Here is a 21762-nt window from a genome sequence, read left to right as displayed (position 1 = left end):
TGGTGTTGGGAAATGCACAAATCGTGCTTCCAACTACTCCACTACTACGCCGGAAAATTCGCGAAATATTAAATTACCGCAGTGACTGCTGTGAATTTGCACATGTGCTCGTGAAGCTCAGCTGGTGTTGGGAAATTCACAAATCGTGCTTCCAACTGCGCCACAACCACGCTGCAAAATTCGTGAAATATTAAATTAACTGACACAGTGCTGACGCCAAATAAGTTGGCAGCAGTCCGCTCTTCTGCTGGTGTTGCGAGGCGGTACAAGCCGATCGCCACGCGTTTCTCCAGCGGAATCGCTTTCCGCATGTTGGTATCTTGCCGTCTCATGCTTCCACAAACAGCCACCGTGTACCGGAATGTGCCGCGGTTGATCCGAAAGTTTTCTCGGAGTCCGCTGTCCGGAAGGTGCGGAAGGGTCGTCTCGTACCACGAGTCTGGGCGCGGGTCACGCCGACAGATCACGGACGGACAGGTGCGCCGCCGCCAACAAAAAGAGCTTCGGACGTCCCCGGTGTCACTACCTCGTCTCTTCAAGCATGACAATTTCAGCGCTCAGCGCCAGCATCTGTACGCGCAGGCGTTGTAGCGCTGCCTGATGCGCCACGAATGCAGCCCAAAATTGAGCGTCGCCCTCGTTCACAACAAGGCTGCTAAGGGCCAACATAGGCTTGACACACAAGACGTCCGAAGGATCTTTACTACATAAGCACAGCACTCACTGTGAAAGAAAAGCCACGAAAATAAACAACGATAGCAGTGAGCAGTGATGCGTCGCAGCGAGCAGTCACGGGGAAAAGAGGCTGAAGTAGCAAAAGCAGAACGCGCAGTCGGCTACGAAGTCGACTGTGATCATTGTTTAGAACTTATTTTTAGATTTCTGCTAACGACAACCAAAAGCACAAAGAAAAAAGTTTTCAAGCCGGTCTTAGCACAAGAAACAACGTTTTTCTTCTTATGTGTTCTTTTCAACGTAGCCCTGTTTAATAATACGCCTGAGTGGGCGACGTTTTAACTTCAATGAGACGAGTATCACATGATCTGTTTCGTCGCACAAACCGAGATGGCTACACTGTGTGTAAGCGCGGCGAACTGCAGTTAACTCTAACCGTGGTTAAACGCCTCAACTGTAGTTAAGCTTAACCACGGTTAAGGCTGCCCGTGTAAAGAGGGTATTAGTCGAATGAAACCTGACTTGGTGTTCGATTTTATTATTTGCTGGCTCCCTTGATGTGTGGGGCATTTCTTCCTTCTTAGTTCCTTCATAAACCTTCAGTACAGGGTCCAAAAGCTTGCTGGCCTTGTGCACTTCATGATTAATTTCTTTCTCTGCGACATACTGTTTGAGCACTTCCATCTTGACCAAGGTCAAGTCAGAGTTTATCATGCTTGTGGAGGCTTCTGCTGTTCAAACACTTTCCAAGATGCGGAAAGCCTCGCTTGTCTTTGAATTGGATGACACTGCTTCAGTAGCTTTCAGGATCTTCTGATCTCTTCCTTCAGGTGTGCCAGGGATGACCACAGAGTGAATGTGTTTGCAGATCGCTAAGCACATTCGGTGCTCCTCACAATCACATGAATAGCTATGCACACACACCATGTATTCGCTGCACTTCAGAGGGCAGCAGCACTACCTATCTCTTTTGAGGTCCTGTATGTGAGGCCTCTTGTGGAATAGCATTGCACAGTCCATGTTCGATCTTCGTTCCTCTTGGTAGGCGTAGTAATTGCCCCAGCAGATCTGTGATCTTCTCGATGCGGCTCATCTTGCTCGTTCTCTTTTCCTTCACAATGTGTTCTACCCTCTTCATCAAATACTCGTATGTCATGTCCATCAGTGCACTGATGAGCCTGTCAACAGGATGATTCTTCTTACCTTCCACGAAAGTATGCTTTAAAGTCCTGTGCATCCTTTCAATATACATGTTTGTGTTGGTGCCAAGCCCAGTTCGAAAACTGTAGGCCCTTATCTCCAGGTGGTGAGCATAGGCTTCTCTGAAGTAGTGAATAAACTCCTGAAGCCTGGGGTCTTTGTTGGCCAGAAATTACTCGAGAAGCTCAGCCACCTCATCCTTTTTGGGGCACTCTAGCAGTGCACGAACAGCATGGTAAACATCTGCTGCGAGTTCTTTTCCATTTAACTTCTCAGTAGTCCGTCGCTTCGAGTTTTTATCCACATGCCTTGTGCAGAGTAGTCGATGTTGAGGGGGGCCCATGACTGTTGACCAAGCCTTAAGTATTCGGATGCATCATCTGTCATGAAAGTTCTAGCTGAGAGGGCTCCTGTTGAGGACTTGAGAGATTCAAAGAATGCTGCCAGGGTTTTTTCATTAACCGTGCTGCAGATGAAGTAAGCCATGGGCAATCCTGCTTCATATTCATTCAGCACCAGAACAGTCACCAGTTCAAATTGGTACCCCGTTGTTCTATGTGTGGAATCAACACAGATTGTTCCTGTGCCCAAAACTTTCATCAGCTCTTCCTGTGTCTCCGTCATTAAATCAAGAGCAAAGTCTTTTGTACTAAAGTTATTCGTTGGGTCAACAACTTCCTGCTCTTTGTAGAAGCGAACAACAGGTTGCCCCTTGTTTTTCATGCCTTGCATCCATATGCTTGCACTCACAGCATCATTATCGTGACATATTTCAAGAACTGCAAGGTTATATTGCCGCTTGGTGTTGTGCAAGTCCATGCGATTTGTCAAATGCCGAGGGGTTAGCTTGCTTGTCACTGATTCCCATATTTTCTGGAACATTGTCTCCATGGGCACTCCTTTCGAAACGTCATCCACAATGCTTGCCCTGTCCTGGTCAGTCATACTCAGGTGTTCAACATCTGCATCATGCCCATAATGCGTCGTTTGGTACGAGACCTTGACAGTACCCTCGTCTCTTATAACGATCACAAAAGAAAGGCACGTCTTGCAGCAGTTGCAACTTCCCTGACTTTTCATCACACGAGTCTTGCTGCCTCGGCCTGGTCATGCCACTCCTGACCTGTTTGCAAGTGTAGTAGGCCCTCGTACATCCGTTGGCGAGCCTTTTTTTCACCTGTGGATATTACGAACTTGAACACCTGGCTCGCTTCCTCCTGTCCTTTCCAATGATGGAACTCTGTAAATTGCATAAAAATATACTTTAGAAAATATTGTTTAGAAAAGTGTTAAAACTGAAGGCACTGTCAATGGCAGTAAAGAATGAACAATGCTTGAAAAATATTTGAAAAACATTATGGGTTATGTGTAGCATAATTTTATGTACACACTGTACGTACCAAAAAGTGGAACTTTGTACCTTGCAGAATATAAAGCATTCAAATGCCCAATGCAACTATATCACGAAGGTTCGCGATACTTGCGCTATATGCTTCTGTTGCCATCACCTGGCTCAATATCTGCATGCGTGTTTGCTAGGTGGCCCTAGTTACTAACTCGTTAACACACACTTTAACGCTGAAGCATGCAATTGGGTGGTGGAATCCTGGAAGGGGATCCCTTCTTGTTATCGTTATTCTCTTGTGGACGTGTGCGCCCGATGAAGAAAGTAATAACAAAGATATTAAAGGCAGCGATATCAGTCTGCTTTTAAGGGATATGGTAGGGGCCCACCCCCCCCCCCCCCCTCCCGACAAAAAATTTAATTTGGAATTTTGGCACAGAAAAATCGACTGCACTATGCGGAACAATTCTGTGGAAGCGCGGCCTCGAGCGCCCGCTCAAAGTGGTTCAAACATCGCGCCGAAGTGTGCCGCACGCCCTGACGTTTAAAAATGACGAATGGAGTTCGGAGGCCGGTTTGTTTATTGTTGTCATTGGCGGTTTTCTTCATTATGGCGTGGTTTTTTTGCTTGTGTGTGTGTATGGCAAGTAATTGGTGCATACTAAATGATAATATATTGTTGTAAATATTTACTTTCATAGCAAATATGCCGCTAGTGTTGCTCTTGTAGCGTGTTTCGTCTTTGTGTGTGTGTGTTTCGCGTGTTTGCATAACTACGGCTGTGATCGCTTCTGCTTCTGTTTCGAATCTCAAACATAGTACTTGCCCAGAAGATGGCTCGATGAAAAATGGCAGATGGCAAATGGAGTATAAAGAGAACATTAAAAATAATCGATTCACTAGCAAGAATGGCAGTGATGAACCGGCACGATGAAGCGCAAGGTTCAGGAAACCTGTTGAGAGGATCGGTTGTGAATCCTTCAATGTAGACGGCTCAAGTACGACTGGCTACCGTCTAATCGACTTTTCTCTTCCCTGCAGCTTCTTGCAAGATGTTGCTGTGAGCAACATCTCTGAAACACGTGGAGCTGGGGATTCCTCCTTTCTGTTTTGTTCTTACGCTTCGAACAGTGATTTGATGCTCCCCTGCTCCACGTTTTATAGAAATACTGGCGAAAATCGTAATCGAATATAAAAACTTCGAATTCAACAATGAACACTATTTACAAACTAACGGCACAACCATTGGTACAAGGATGGCCCCAAACTACGCCAACATCTTCATGCATAGTATTGAATCTAAATTTTGGAAACATTTCCCCATTAAGCCCACCCTATACAAACGCTACTTGGATGACATCTTTTTAATTTAGACTGACACAGAGCAAGAACTCATGCATTTTATTGAAAACTTCAACCTCGTCCACCCCAGCATATCTTTCACTTACACGTGCTCCCACACTACAATTAACTTCCTAGGTGTTGAGATTTCGGTAAACGAAAGCTCACTTACCACCAGTGTATATAGAAAACCGACAGGCCGTCAACAATGCCCACACTTCCAAAGCTGCCATCCTCGTCACTCTAAAACAAGCATCCCATACTTTTGCGCACATCGATTTAAAAGTATATGTTCCCAAGATGAAGACTTCGTAAAAAATTCCAAACGCATGCGAGAAGTCCTTATTAAGCAACGAAACCCCCCCCCCCCCTCCCCCCCCCCCCGCTATTGTCGACGATGCCATTGAAAAGGCATCTAAACTCAACCGAGAGAAAATACTGGAGGGATGCCGATACAGCCAGCAAACAGATCACCGGGCAAATCTCGTACTTGCCTTCACCGGTGACCAGCCTAACGTAAACAAAGTCCTCAGAAAACATTTCAGCATTCTCGAACAAAGCGAGCGCCTCGCGAAAATTTTCACTGCTCCCCTCACACAGTCTACAGAGGACCGAAAAACATTCTAACCATTCTAATACACTCAAAATCAAATAACCAGCCAGTTTTGGGGTGTCGACCCCGTAGAAAAAGTAGATGCCAGGTCTGCAAACACATGCAAACATCAAGCTGTGCACAGCTTCAGGCTTCAAATGGAAAATTAATGTCAACTTTGACTGCGATTCCTGCAACGTAATACACCTCCTAAAATGCAGCGTGTGCAGTATGCACTACATTGGGCAGACCGTTAACCCTCTACGAATTCGCTTTAATACCCACCGCGCGCATATCTTATCCCTACTCAACCTCCCCTTGTAAAAACACATTAAAGGGGCTCTGAAACGCCTTTCAAGGAGAGCACATTAACTAACTTAATCACTGCAATGTGTTGCCATGAAAACCAGAGCCAAATTACTCTTCTACACGCAGCAGACGACCCACAATCACGCGTCAAAGTTGGCGAGCTCTTCCCGGCGACTTTTTCATGCTCGCTCCCTCCTCCGTTCCCCGCATCTGCCTAGACATGGTGAGAGGCGGCCATTGGTTAGATTCTTTCAGACGCCAGGCAGCTGCCGTGGCCGCGGCCAATAAGCCGGGTTAGCTGCTGCGGGTCAGAAGCTCCGCTCCCAGAGGAGGGTCGGCGTAGGAGCGCCTACCTTACAGCGTGCAAAAAGTGACTAGACGAGAGGGAAAGGCGCGAAGACGCTGAAATTCAAATTTTACCTACAGATAACTCAGCTTCTACATTTAAAAGCGCATTTAAAAAATCCTTGTTGGACACTATTCGTAAAGCGGCGTGCTTCATTGTCCCAGGCATGCTGCAACTTTATTAGAGCCCCCTTCACAGCCCCTTTAATGAGAAAAACCAACCCTTCGATGCAATTAAGTTAACAGTCCTACAGGGTGGGTTCAAAACACCCGATAATTAGAGCAACGCGAATTGTACTTTATTTACAAATTTGAGACAATTCCTCACGGCATTAATGAATGTCCGGGTGTATTGACCTCCATACGCCCCTTGCATAGCCAGTGCTGACCTTAGGAGTGCGGGCTTGACCAACCTATTAGGTCGTTTCTCGCCAGTGGCATCTTTTTCAAGCTTCGCCGCCCATCCGCTAACTCAAAGCTCTTCCCCCTACCCCTATCTTCCCAGATCGACCACGCTGCCGAGCGGGGTGCAATTGAAGAACCCTTGCCTAAATGCTCCCGCCATTCACGTTTACCCCCCCCCCCCCCCCCCCGACGCTTTCCCGAAATCGGATGTTTTGCCGCCTTTCTAATTTTTCTTTTGTGTGTGTGTGTGTGTTTTCATACACAGTCCACGTGGTTCTAGTTAACTGCTCCGCTGATTCCGCCTTGACTACTCGTTCCGAAGAGGCTCCAGGGAAGTCTGGTGCCTTGTCTGCGTTTTATTCTGTTTATTTGTTTACTCGCTTTGGCCAGCGACACGCGAGTTCATGCATTTATAATTCTTATCTGTTCCGCGAATCCGCCACCGCCTGTTTCTGTACTCGCCGCCACTCTGCCTTGAGGGGCGACCATTCTCTCCTCCAGCTCCTCGTTTTCCTTTTCTTCTCTCTTTTTTTTTTGCCCGCTCCCCGCGGCTGCTCGGTGGACATCGGGCGACAGCGCGTTTTTCCTTCTCTTTATTTCCCTTTCTCCCTTTTCTAGTATAATTCTTTAGTGCCCATCTTCATTCCAGCATCCGATTGCTTGTTAATCGGTTCGTGTGGCGGACATGTGTGCGAATTCCAACTCCTTAAGAAGGGGAGGAAGATTGCTGGATCTTCAGTCTTGAGAAAGGACAGGCTCTGTATATATATATTCCGATTCACGAGACGGTCCGTTCACAAGCGGCATCACGTGTTCATGTGCCACTAAAGACTGGCCTGCGATACGATGGCGTCAAGAGGATGCGGCGGACCAAAAGAGCAGACGGCGCGCTGGGTGTACCACTGTTGCCAGATTATTTTTAAGCGTTTGGCAAGGCTGATCAAACTGGTTTTTCCTCCTGACCCATGACTGCGATTGAATGGTGCAGGTGCGGTCCTTTGTCCAATTCCTCAATGGCCTGGGTCGTCTTGCTTGCCGAGTCGATCGCTTTGTCACGGTACCTAGGGAACGCAGTGCAGTTTGTCAAAACAGCGCGCCAGCTCAACGCCACTCAGCGAAATGCGGCAGCCGAAATATTAGCAAGAGTTCTGGTTGCCAGAATTAACCTTCGCGGGCCGCCGCTAATCCCTGCAAGGGGAGAGGCACTTGAACTTCCTTGGTTGTCCAGTCTGCGGGCCGACAGCACGCCTCTCCATTTGGTTAAGCACGAACACGTGATGCGCGGGCCGCGCGCGAACGGTCCGTCTTGTGAATCGGCCTGGCACAATGCGAATTTTTCTCCGGGAGTTACGGCGCCCGCCGCCGCTAGAGGCGCGACGATCCTACCGCTGGATGCACGCCTGCACCTGCAGCGACGCTTTGTAGCCCGCTGGTTCATGGTCAGCGCAGCACCGAAATCAAATAAAACAAAATGCAGACGCTTGAGCTGTCAACATGTGCACAGATTCTTCATCACAAACTTGGCTCGATAAAAACATTTAAAATGAGTAATCAGTGTCCCATTCTTCAGAATTGTCGAGCATTTGTAGATTTAAACCCAGAAGGAAATACTCTGATGACTTTCTCTCGTATGTCTCATGGTCCGTGACTAAGTGACAAGTTAATGCTAAGGGGAAGAGAATGAAAACTCAGAGAACGAAAGTTTTGCTCTCGTCCCAGTAGAAATGTACTGTATCGTGGAGAAAATGTTCTACTACGCGTGAGCCGTAAATCCCATAGCGCCGTGGCTAATGGCTTGAGACGATACTTGTAGAGTTGAAAGTCAGACTTATGTACACTGACGTTGAACTGACAAATAAATATATTGCTGGGACATATATATATATATATATATATATATATATATATATATATATATATATATATATATAACCTAATTACGCCGATATCGCTTTTTGCACATCCTGAATGCACTTATTTTCACCCTCACATACATCGCAACTTTCTTATACCCCTGCCACACGGCAAATTTAATGTCATTTCCATCGAATGACATTCGTTCAAAACGACATTAGTTTGCTGCCACACGAGAAAATATAATGACATTCGATGAAAACGACATTAGGTATCGAATGAGTTTCGGGAACTCATTCGCCAGCAAACTCCGAGCTAATGTGTTCCCTCGACACCAGAGACTTGGTGAGAATATGCACCGAACATAAATTTCAAACGCGACACAAGCATTATAATATTTTAACGCCCGTATAATTCTGTAGTCGTTCATTCATTTATATAATAATACCGAATAGCACCAGAAAAAAATAAAACTGTCACTCTCGCTACCAGCCAACCGGAATGGTCGAGCAGGCATGTTTTTGGCTTTTTTGTGTAGCGTGGCCCAAAGCCAGCCGTAGCCAGCCCATGAGCCAGCGGCAGGCGCGTGCGTTGTGTTGCCGGAGTCCGGAGTGCTGGCTGTGTCAATTGCTGCGGTAGTTGTGCGCTCGGAGTTGTTTGTTATTTATTCTTGCTGGATCCGCGATGGCCGAGGGCGGGGCAAAAAACCGAGCTCAGGGGACAGAGTCGGAGACTTACGCTCTAATCAAAGTGTCTGCCGCCGCTGGATGAACTTTGGCTTGGCTTGGACTCCTGGTGGATAGCAGTGATCAACGCGTTATTGAAACAAGGTTAAAATTTTGAAATCGGTTTCCGTTCGCAAAACAATACTTTTCAAAACATATTGAAGCATAGATCGAAATGTTTTTATGCTGCACTTTTTCTCCATCGCAATCGCCATCATTTGCAAATGGCATTACTTTTGGCCGTGTAGCAGCACGCAGAATAAATTACATTAAGTCGAACAAATGTCATTCGATGGGAATGACATTAGATTTGCCGTGTGGCAGGGGTATTAAGAGAGAGGACTGCATCGATAGCTCAAAAGAATACTAACTACTAATGTGTGTTGAAGTGTCAAGGAACGTTGTAAGGCGTATTGATCTCTGCTGGAAGCCAATGGCACTTGAAAGTCTTTCTTCCAGCCCGCAACGAGGCACGCGCCGCGCGGGATACTCTTCTCGACCTGAAGGGAGCGTTTGACAACGTGTCCCACGCGAGCGTGTTGCAGAATCTGAACAAGACCAGGTGTGGCCGAAAGACATTCGGCTACATAAAAAAAATTCTGTCAAACCAAACGGCGACCATCAGGATACGATAGGAGAAGTCGGACCCTGTCGAGCTCGATGAAAGGGGCACCCCTCAGGGATCGGTCTTGTCGCCCCATCTCTTCAATCTGGCCCTCCTGGCCCTGACCAATCCACTCAAGCAAATCGAAGGCATGGACCACGTGTTATACGCCGACGATATTACGGTGTGCACGACCCAAGCCGGGTCCGATTCCTGGACGGTGGAAGCCTTGCAGTGGGCGGCACCGACCGTGCACGAGTACACAGAGTTGTGTGGACTTAGCTGCGCTCCCCAGAAATCAGATCTGCTCATGATCCAACCGGACAAATCCAAGGAGCTGCCGCCGAGTGTGACACTCACCATCGACGGAAAAGTCATCAAGCCAACACAGTAGATTAGGATTCTCGGCCTACTACTTCAGAGCGAGGGGAAGGCACACGTCGCCGTCACAAAGATCAAGACTACAACCGAACAGATACTTAGTATGGTTCGGGGAGTATCTAACAGAAACCGAGGCCTTAAAGAGGATGATGAAAAGCGCCTGGTATGCGCCTTCGTTGTGTCGAGGGCTACCTACTCCGCCCCGTATCTCCAGCTGACGAAGGCGAATAGCGACGCCCTAAACGCGATGCTTCGTAGGGCAACGAAGCAAGCACTGGGCATGCCCATATACTCGTCCACGCAGACTGCTAGACATGGGCGTCCACAACACGGTGGAGGAGCTCATCGAAGCCCACCTCTCTAATCAAAAAATCCGGCTCAGTCACACGGAGCACGGAGAAGCCGTACTTTGGACAAAACCCCTTCCCCAGAACATGACGCCGGGCAAGGACGGCGAGAGGCGCAACGCACGGGCCAAAGCCATAGCCCGGAAGCTGGAAAAGAACCCCAGAGTCCTCTACTCGGACGCCTCGCTTCGAAAGCACAGTAACCGTGCAGCGGGCGGTGGTGGTTACGACCTAAAGACAGGCTGGTCGTCAGCGCGTCCCTGAAGACAGCGGACCCCGCAGTTGCCGAAGAAGCAGTCGAGGCCCTCGCACTCGCACAGCCGTCGCGGACACCGTGGTGACCGACTCAGACAGCCTACTGAAGCTTCCGCAGGGGGGTAATCTCCTCCGCGGCCCGAGCCATTCTATCCAATTGCAAGCCTCCGGGAAGAGCTCTAGAGCTCGTGTGGGTCCTGGCTCACTCGCAGGTAGCAGGAAACATCATCGCCGACTACCATCCCTGAGAAATGTCTATCCGGGCCGAGCACGAGCCAGAAGAGCTACCGCACCCGGTTATCAGCTTTCGGGACTTACCCGGATGTACCAAGAGGAAAGGTGCAGACTGCCAGAACCGCACACCAAACTCAAAAGGCAACTGACGATCCTGCGCCGACCACAGGCGGGATCGCTTGCGCATCCCGTGCTGATAAACCGCATGTACCCTAGCTGCGGAACGCGATATGCTCTGTCCTTTTTGCAAAAGAGAAAAGGGCACCTTGCCACACGTCTTGGCAGAGTGCACAGAACTCAAGACAACCCCCCTCCCCTTCCCGTTAACACCCCCAATCCCAAACCCCTTGAGCGATGGGAGACCTTGTTATCCAGCCCCGCCCCACCGATTCAGCTCGCACTGAGGGTCAGGGGCCAGGAGCTGCTGGGAACGTATGGCTCCCGTAACTAGAGAACCACTACGTCGGGTGCCTGCGTGCACTACTGATTTATTTCGGGCTCAATAAATGTTGATTCATCATTATCATCATCAACTTTTCATGTTCAAAATTGTCGTAAGCACATTAGGCGTGTAATGCTTCAAGTTCCCTGTCACCTTTAAATTTTGCAAGACCGACAGCGCCCGTCCTTCTGACCTTAGTTGACCGATCACATGTTTTATCCCTGCGCCGCCGAACTGTTTTCTGTTTGAGGCACGAGTTCTCCACAATAAAGAGTTTACGAGTTGGACGCAAGCTTTGTTTTCGCTATTCTGGCCTGACTGACGTTAGCAGAACGCAACAGAAGCAACTATTAATAGCTGCGTATGGGGACACAGATATTGACGCATACTGAGTATTGAAATTTCAGAAATTATGTATGTCCAATGTGGAACTTCAGCTACCATAAGCGCCATTTTTTTCTTGTCCACGTATATTAAACCTGAGGCGTGTCCTGAAGCTGCCTAAAATATTTGGATTAAATGTCTTTGTAAAAGACCTCAGATTATGCAGTTGAAAGGAAAGTTCACGCTCTCGGGAGGTTTATCGAAAGCGATCATGAGGCTGCAAAATGCAGGGGAATAATGAAAAGCTGGTAGTCATCTTCTCTCAGATAAGACTGTCCGCTCATGAAGGCCGATTTAATTGAGACGGAGCGCAGTTCCGAACTAGTTTTGCTTTGCTGGCAGTTCGTGCTAGCAGTAACTGTAAACAATTGAATTATTTTTCGCGTTGTCATCAGGTGCGAAGGGCGGACATGAGTTCCTTTCCAAGAGATTTTGGACTTCGCGTTCGTGCGTGCGTGCGTGCTCTGCTCCTGCGGCCAGGGTTGAGTTCCGTCTGTACCCGTTCCTTTCGCGAATGACATGATGCGTTTTCCTGGGGAACACCATGAATTTTTAATGCCGCTGTTGTGCAAAATTAAAGCAACTGCGCTTGAAATTGCAGGAGCTATATTTATGCTGCAGAGTCCTTTACTCTTAGAAACTTGCCATACAAGTTTTACACGTCACATATTATTCTACGCTCTCATTCAGACCGGCCGGAAGACAAACAACAGGCTGATAGCCTTGCTTTTAGCCAGATATATAGGTATAACGTCTGGACGTCTGTGCTCGAAGCATACATTCGGCCATACACAGTCGTGCTAAAGGAGAGAGCGCGCAATGTTTCAGATTTTTCAATGGCAAAGGTGCTCTTTACGCGGTGTTTGCGTAAAGCGTAGGAGGTAAAATATAAAGGCGTGACGGTTACCACTGACATGGGCCGAACTGGGAGCGAGCGTGCGTACTCCTGCGTAAACGGTGGTTGATCCAGCGGTGGGCAGTGGTGACCCCACCGATGTGCGGCGGGAGGCGGAAACTGACCCCCTTGCGAGGCTGTAAGAAAACCGCGCGCTCCTCTCGAGACCGGCCGTGGTGAGACAAACGTATGCCAAAGAGACGATCACTCAAGTTCTTCACAGAAAAAAAGAAAGAAAACCGCTGTCAAAGGAAGAATGCGCTTCTTGGTCATTTGATCGCGCCCAGAGGTATCTCAGGCATTCGCCGAAGTCTCCTCAGCCCCTTGACGCGGCAGACATGTCGACCGCTGTTAAGGTTCTTCAAGACCGGTTATGCCCGTGACGGCGAAAAGAGGAGAAAGACATCCGCTAGTAGACGGGGAGACAGGGACGCGGGACGGGTACTTTTGTTGGCGACGCGCTGATCACAATACAGCCGCCGCCGAGTCCCCATCGGGTGTTCCTCTGATGGCGCGTTCACACATTCGGCGGCGAGAGCGAGCGGAATCCGCTGCCGCGGCAGATATTCCGCCGGAATACCCAGCGGAAAGGCCGATCGGTCCAGGACCGAATTCTGCCGCCGGAAAAAAATCCGCCGAATCTCGTCAGCCAACAGGAAGGCGAGTACCCGCGGCGACAAACATGGCGGCGCCCTTCGATGCAGGACGCCTCGCTTCGGACTGAATTCGTCGCTGTTACTGCCTTTTTTAGCGCGTTTACTGGTCATAAAAGAGCTAGCGCTCTTTCGATTTGTCTTATCTCGCCCATAAGAAAACGTTTGAGCGATAAATTTGCTTTAATTTTTATTTCGGGTGACGATTCTTCGCCTTTTAGGCTTAAGAAAAGCGTCGGTTTGTTGACAACAATGGTTCCTCTCCTAACCACCAGATGGCGCCACTAGGCGTTTAAAATGTGAGAATGTTATAAATGGCGTAACATCCGACCAAATAGCTGCATTTAGCGTACGCAAGCGTGCATACGGTTTTGGGATGTAGACAGCATCGATTAACCTCTTGCCACATCTGTGTACGCCGTGAGCAGACGACATACAGACGATGAGCGGCGATGCGGTGGCGGGAAGTGTGAACGATGCAGCTTTTCGGCGGCAGCGGATTTCGCTTGCTCTCGCCGCCGAATGCCCAAGTGTGAACGCGCCATGAGGCTGTCTCCACAGGTGCGGCGTTCCTCGCGAACACAAGACCGACTGGCGGCACGGAAAGTTCATCGAACTTCATAGTGTCGTCTGGAAATGAGACGTTTTGGTTGCAAAAGAAGCCTTGCGGAGAAACTTACTTGCAGTGTTCTGCAAATGGTCCATTGGCGCTCCCCGGGGACGCGAGGAGCAAGTCGAGGCAACTACTGGAGAAGTGAAGGCACCATTGCTTCCCTTTCACAACTGCGATCTCGAAAGGTAGTGGCAACTGTCCGGAGTTCAGGTTCACGCATATCGAGGGTCATTCCCCCCCCCCTCTTTCCAGGAAAAGAATACAGTGCTGGGCCATATATCCTCCTCCCACTACATTTTGTGAACGGAGCTGGAAGTGAAAACGCAGTCTGTGAACGACGGTTTTCGATTGAAAATTATCCTGCTCTAAGCCAGAATTGCTGCAGTTTTTTAAGTTGTCAGGCACGGAAGCAAAGAGGGCAAGAAATATAGAAAAAAGCTGCATGAGCAGCTAACCAAATACGATGTACTTCTTGCAAAACGTTCCGCTCATCGTTCAGATTTGCAGGGAGCGTATACGTCAAAAATAGCCACCACGCCAAACCATCAAAAAGCAGCCAGGCCAAATAGCCCAGTTTGCCTACAAATAGCCCAATCTGGCAACAATGCGATGTTGCCCGAACGTATAGCCGCGTTGGGGCGCACGCTATTTTAGCAAAATAGGGTTCGCCACTAACGTTAACCCGAGAGGCAAAGCATTTCGAGGCCCCGGCCTGAACTTTACATAATGCGAGCATTTTATTGACAACCTCACACAGCCTTTTCAGGGACCCTTTGAACGCGGGCTATTATATGTCAAAGTGTAATTTTCGAGTTTAAATAATTATTCATTTGCACTTCATCAACCAAATTTTTTCTGCAGCAAGATCCCATCACCAACTATTGAAAACCACCAAACTTTTGCAAATATATCGTCATGGAACGACAAAATCGTGAGAAGCTATGTCGACGTCCGTGTCTATTGTGGCGTCGAAGTGTAATTTTCGCGTATAAAATTATTAACTAATTATACCAGATCGACCATATTTTTTTTGCACAACGAGGTCTCATCACACAGTATCTAACACAAGCTATCTTTTGCACCTTTGTCTTCACAGAACGCCGTAATCGTGCTGAGAAAGTTTTACTGACACGCAACCCGGGCTTTCGCATTAATAAATAGATCGCGTACTGGCGTCGCTGAAAAAAACCCGTGTTCTAGAAAGTTGCATGCTTTCGCATTCCTCCACGTACGCAGACTTAAGTGCCCTGGTAACTTAAGTTAGAAACATCCTAGTCGAAATAACAAAGTCGTGGGCATTGCATGTAACCTGAAGACAAGATAACCAATTATCATTAAGGGTAACGGGCTGGATTCACAGAGAAAGCAAGCATAGCGGAGAGGATCTGGTCTGGTGGGCGAATGAGCGGTTCGCAAACATTAAGTGGCGTTCGTAAGTTTGTTTTGAATTTATTGTTGTTTACTATCTTCTAAAGAGGCCGCAAGGATATGCCTGAGGCTCGAAGAACGTTTGTTTGCCTTTGTCTGTGCCTTGTTTAGACGCTGTTTAAGTGGCAAAGTCCGACTAGCATGCAGTGTTGTATACGTTACCGAAAAAAAGTAACTAAATACGTCACTTGTGAAACGCAAAAAAAAAAGGAACGCGTTACCGGCCTACGTTAACAAGAATAAAAGATAGCGCGTTACCGTTGCCGTCACCGAAAAAAAGTGCCGCACGTTACTTTGCCGTTACTCCATCGCCATAAATTTTAATCAGTGCGTCTTCGCTGCAAGAACTCACGATAAAAATTTTTTAAACCTTACATTACACATAAAACTTCTAGCCCAAAACAACTATATTACCCGAAATCCTTATTTAAAGTGGATACTTTGCGCAAATGTGCAGGAGCTTAGCAATTTTACAGTGGTCTAAAGTTGCCTGTAGAGTTATGTGTGATGGGTTCTAACTCTGTGGCACATGGTGAAGCCATTTTCGGAATGTGATATCAAACAAAAAATGACACTTCATCTTCACAAAAAAACATCGCTGAACTGTCAACAAATTTGCAGTTTTTTTGCATGATGCTCGGCATGCTTCCACTATTTATAGCGTTGTGTGTGTGATTGGTTTGGGAATGGGCGAAAGATGAAGGCAAGTGTGTGAATGCGTGTTCGTGCACGTGTTTCGTGGCTTATGGGTACTCTGTCTTGTTCTTTTAGGTGAGTGCGTAGTCAAGGGCAGGTGTTTCTGGCATGCATGCGAGCCGCAGAAAGGGCCGCCGAGAGCACCTGTACATCTTGTTTATTTGCAACATCACTTAAGTGATCTGTGCTTTTCTTTTCTGCAAAATGAGGCGCTTCGGCTGACAATGGGAAAAAAAAGTAACTAGTAATGTGACACCTCACGTTACGATAGAATACTAACGTAAGTACGTCACCTGTTAAACTTCAGAAATAGCAAGGAGTACATTACTAAGTTAGTGAAAAAAGCAATGCGTTACCGGTAAAGCCGTTACTTGTAACGCGTTACCGCCAACACTGCTAGTATGGCTACGTTCTGAGACGCAAGTTCACTGGGAATATTTACACGACGAACCACCCGTCTTCCCAGCCACTTCTCGGATGTTTCAGCGAGCGCCAAGATTGGGAACATCGAAAAATCGTATGAAGCTGTGCTACCTGATTAGTTTTGGACATTAATGTCTTTTCTTTTTTGTGTTTTCCTTGCTGACATGCCCTGAATGAGTGAATACAGCACTGACGCTCGGAAAGCGTCCTCACCCAAGGGATGTGCTCTGCCTGTGTGGTGGTGTGTGCGCAATGTGGATTCGAGCATTCATTTGACACATCGAAAAGAATGGTGCGTGCAAAGGAGAACAATATTCGGCTGTGGTACGCAATGCGCCAGTTAGGGAAAGGGCATGCAGGTGCGTCACCAGCTGTGTGGCGATGAACATGCCTCTCCCCTCGCGTCATTCCGCCCACGGCAGAATATCATCTGGGCTTTCAGCGGCGGCTGGAAAAGTAGCAATCGGGGTCGGTGGTCAATGCTGCTGCAGAAGTTCGTCGTATTAGTGGGGAGCGATGGGTTCGGTGTTTCGGGTGATGGAACATGGCAGAAATGGGGCCATTCTTTTCTTTAAATGGGTGTGTGCCTGTGAAATCTGTTGACACAACAAAAGTTATTGATAATAATAATAATTGGTTTTGGGGGAAAGGAAATGGCGCAGTATCTGTCTCATATATCGTTGGACACCTGAACCGCGCCGTAAGGGAAGGAATAAAGGAGGGAGTGAAAGAAGAAAGGAAGAAGAGGTGCCGTAGTGGAGTGCTCCGGAATAATTTCGACCACCTGGGGATCTTTAACGTGCACTGACATCGCACAGCACACGGGCGCCTTAGCGTTTTTCCTCCATAAAAACGCAGCCGCCGCGGTCGGGTTCGAACCCGGGAACTCCGGATCAGTAGTCGAGCGCCCTAACCACTGAGCCACCGCGGCGGGGCAAAGTTATTGATGCTGAGGCGCTTTTCAGCACATGCTAGTCTTGCACAATCAAAAGATAATTGAGCTCAAAAAGCATTTCATTTCAGGAGTGGAGAGGAAGTGATACTTCCTCCCAAGCAAACCATAAAGATATAGTGCAGGTGGTATGGGGACGGTTCCCTTATACAGAATACTTGAGAGGTCACAAGCAACGAGAGGCTTGAAGTACCTGGACAATTACTGTAATGGTGATTCCAAGAGCTATGCCACTGTGAGGACATGCATGGAAATAACAGCATCAAGAAAGCTGAATGCGTTGGGCATGTCCAGAAGCTTGTTGGCTGCCGCCTGAGAGAACTCAAGAAAGCAATGTGTGGACTTGGTGTTAAAGGAAAGCCAACTGACGCCCTTACTGACCACCTGCAAAACTGCTATCGGATCGTCATGAGAGCTATTCCGGCAATCAAACAAGCCACCCTAGCCGGCCTCCTTCACTGCAGCTCCGCTTACGAGCAGCCAATGCCCAGCTTGTTCCCGCCTGGACTGAACTGCTGGCCAAGGGAAGTATGTGCGCAAAGGAGGGCTTCCTAATGATATGCTGAACAGAGTGAAAGCTCTGTACAGTGATCTGTGTCCCGATGAACTTCCATCAATGTGTTTGCATGGAAAAACACAAAATGCTGATGATGAGCCGCTGCTGTGGCTCAGCAGTTCCGGCACTAGTCTGCTGACCCTAAACATGCGGGTTCGATCCCGACCGCGGCGGCAGAATTTCTATGAAGGCGAAATTGTAGACGCCCGTGTACTGCGCGATGTCAGTGCACGTTAAAGAACCCCAGGGGGTCGACATTTCCGGAGCCCTTCACTACGGCTTTCCTCATAGCCTGACTCGCTTTGGGACGTCAAACCCCAATAAACCAACAAAATTACCCAAACAAAACGCGGATGAGTGTTACAATGGGCCTCAAGGAGGTGTGTGAGTCATGCCCACAACGCTGTTTGGCCAGTATTTATGCTGTGGCACACTTTAATAGCGGCATTTACTGGGTCACACTGCGTCCAGCCGGCCGGGAAGGCGAGCTTCCGTGCCAGCTACACGCAGGCGTTACTCGTACGCGACACGTTTCTCCAACGCGTGGCGAAGAGTCGCCGCCACGCCAGCTTCGTACGAAATAGGGAAGACCTGGGCACGCTAGGAAAGAGCCTAGTGACCGAACGCGAGGCAGAACACACTGCGGAAGAATGTTCTATCCGAAAAAAGAAAATAGACATTTAGAAGCTCACCAAGTCGTCGTCGTCGTCGAGAGGCTTCCGGTTCGGGGGTCGGCGGGCAGCAAATGGGACCCTCGGGGCAGTCAGGTGGAGGCCAGCAGCAAGAGAGAGCATTCCTGCCGCGAGCTGCTCTTTTTGTACCCCTCGGGCATTGCACTCACGGGCGAGGAATGCAACCCCTTCCCTAAGTCGCCAGTGCGCTGTCGTGACGTCACGTTATGGGTGGGCCATGAGCAGAGTCGCAGGAGTACCTCCTCTCCACATTCCCGCTGGCGATCGTGGCCGCTCCCACGCCGCCTCTTTCTCCCTGCGACGCCCCTTTGAATAACGGCGGGATGGCGCCGTTGCTCTGTGCAAGCAGCTGTGCTTGCGTCGTTCGAAACACAGCGGCTGCGGATGACTCGTCGCTAGTGGTTCCACTTGTGTGAGAGTGCTCGACCGCATGACTGACGAGCCTGTCAAGTCCACCGAGCCTTCATGGCGGGTTGTTGCGTGCCAATGTGCTCCTGGTCAACGCTTAAAGGCCTGCGTTGTCCGGCACCCGGAGCAGTAGTGAAGATCAACTTTTAGGTAGCAGTTATATCTTCAAAAGCCTAACCCGTCACCACCAAATTTTGCAGGCAAAAAAGGAATTGCGGAAAAAAGGAAGGGACTGTTTTTGCGGGCATAGAGATTGCAGTTTTTTTTTTAATAGACCGTTTCTGGCCGATTCTTTCTTACAAAGCGTGACTTTACAAAGTCGATTACTTTTATTTCGGATTTAAATTTTAAGAAAATAATTACAGCAGTTGCTTAATGACCTCAAATTCACCCTTTTTTATGTATGTTTATATGAATGGTTTATTATCGAGTACAGATGAGTTTGAATACAATAAATGCGATAGAAAAATATATCTATAATTGGGTGTTAAAACATAAGAATCGCAGCAGAGCAACCGGGCGTGGGGGAGTGGGGGCATATTCATGGCGCAAGCGAAGTTTCCATATGAACGCACGCAAGAGCACTGGCTTGGTCTCTATACGCCTGTCAGAATAATGAAACCAGTGAAAAACTTGGAGTAATCCTTTACCATGTCGCCAACAAGGGGCAATCACTTTACGTGGGCCGCGAGAAAAAAAACGCAGGCGGAGTGGCAACGTTCGTATACGGTGGCATCTTTTCTATATACCCGCGCCAGCATGTGAGCAGATGTTATTGCACCCCTGTGAGCAAAAAACAGGCGGGCAACTCGCAGTTACACTTTGAAAGATTAAAAAGCAGACAGACACCAGTCTTTGCGAGCACAACGAATGGAAACAGCCCGCACGACGAAAGCGAAACCAACAGCCGCGCGCGAGCAGCTGATGACGTGGGGTTGTTACCAAAGCGCAGGACTTGGAAAGTCAAAGAGCAGGTAGAAAAAGATTGACAGCAATTTCTTCCACTCGCACGGAGCTGAAGCAGCTGCTTGGAAACGGATCTTTACAATAATAGCGCGTTTTTCAAACCAGCAGACGGCCAACTAATTGTTCAACCTCGACCACTCGTGGCCCTAAAATTAAGTCGTATGCGACTCTATCTTCAACTCTCCAATGTTAAGATGGCTATTATGAGCAAAAAGATGCGCAGTGCGATACTGATGAAAAAGACTGTTCAAGTCGAAGCACTCTGAAGCGCGCCGAGGGCATGAACGGCGCCGTAATGGTCGATTCACACTACGGACTGTTCGCCCGCGGCCCGCGCATCACGTGTTCGTGCGTCACCAAATACAGATGCGCGCCGTCGGCCCGCGGACTGGACAACCAAGAAAGTTCAAGTGCATCTCCCCTCGCGGGAATTAGCGGCGGCCCGCAAAGATGCGCGCGCCAGCTCTGGCAACCCCCGCTCTTGCCAATATTTTGGGCGTCCGAATATAGAGGCTAGAAGATTTGACTAGTGTCGTGAACGCGCCAGCGGAGAGGAAATAATTTGCAATGACGGCTCACAGATGGCGCTGCAGCTAGCAGGTGTGTTGTGCGCGCGCTCGGCAGCAATGCCGGGAAACGCATTTCGCTGCAAGCATCTCGCTATAACGGCTGCGATATTCGTCTGGCCAAAGCACAAAATATAATACGAGTGTCCATATGTTCTGCGGTGCATGCGGCGTCGGTCAGCAGCGATATTCTCAGCAAACCACTTTCGAAGCTACTGCTTCAGGTGGGCATAGACTGTAGAAGCCGCGAGCGCTTATATTTTTGCTTGTTTATGCTTTGGTTAGCACATTTTCGCGGGAAAAGGAACAAGGAAAAGGTGCGCAACAAGACACTGACGAAGGGAAATGAACGAGCACAACACGGCATGCGTAGAAACAAGAAAGGCTCGTCCTCCAAGAAATTGAGCGCGTCTTGTATATAACGAATGAGCGAATTTACGGCCTCACGTGTGGAACGCACCATTCACGGATGGTCGTTACAGCCCCGAATACATTAGTGTAATCACATAAATAAGGGAACAGAACATATTAACGCAATGTTTATTTACAGGAACATTTCACTGATGCAGTTCCATCGGCATCGCCTCAGTTTGAGCAGTTTTAATTTTACTTCTCGCGATTGGACGCCTTATCTTTGCTCATTGCCTTAGTAAAAAAATGCAACCTCGTCAAACATAACACTTAATCACATCCCTTGTAAGAGCGCAGGAGTGCTCGTTGCCGCGGACTTCTTGGAGTTCATGCCCTTGTAGAAAATGTAAAAACGACATCATGCTCCCAGCATGCAGCTCGTTTCTGCTGAAAAAGGCAGTGAATGCATTTTCTAGTTTAGTTACTAGCACTTCAATGCGCTTTGGAGCGTACACCAAACCTCCATGGTCAGCCTGCCTCGTCAGTGAGGCATTCTAGATCTCATTTTTATCAGCCTGTAGGGGCAAATTAAATAGCCAAGGCAGATGCACATGCGGGGCATGGGAATCTTTTCAGTGATTTCCTGACAACGTAGCCATGGCATAGAAAATGAGTCGGCTGTTGCTTTTCTTTTCTACGCAGCCTTTATGGTCAAACATGCTGTCCTGCTCTTGCAGCACTGCTGAAGCATGTGCCAGGTTTCCCTCGTCCAACAGGTCATCAATTAGGCTTGCTATCTGTGCCGCCTTTTCTTTCCTTGCATCACAGGGCTGCAGAAGAGAAATTACAACCTCAGCTGGTGAATTTCCGTTCTTTGGCGGCTTTGCCAATTATTGTAGAAGGCAAGGTTATTACTATAAGCAAAAACTGCTCTGGAGAGGGGTGGTCATTGCAGCCGAATGATTGTCTTAGAATTCCAAATAAATTCTCCAGTTTGTCTTGGCTCAAATTGGCTGTCAGGAAATAATTGTATTTTAGTGATGACGTCACATAATTCACAAGTGACAGTGTGCTTTTCAGCGTCACTAAGTCCGAAGGCAGTCCCTGCACTGAGAAATCCACCGC

The sequence above is a fragment of the Amblyomma americanum genome, chromosome 7 (genome assembly GCF_052857255.1).
Source record: "Amblyomma americanum isolate KBUSLIRL-KWMA chromosome 7, ASM5285725v1, whole genome shotgun sequence".
Classification (NCBI taxonomy): Eukaryota; Metazoa; Arthropoda; class Arachnida; order Ixodida; family Ixodidae; genus Amblyomma; species Amblyomma americanum.
The sequence above is the reverse complement of the archived record's forward strand: the minus strand, read 5'-3'. Positions refer to the sequence as shown.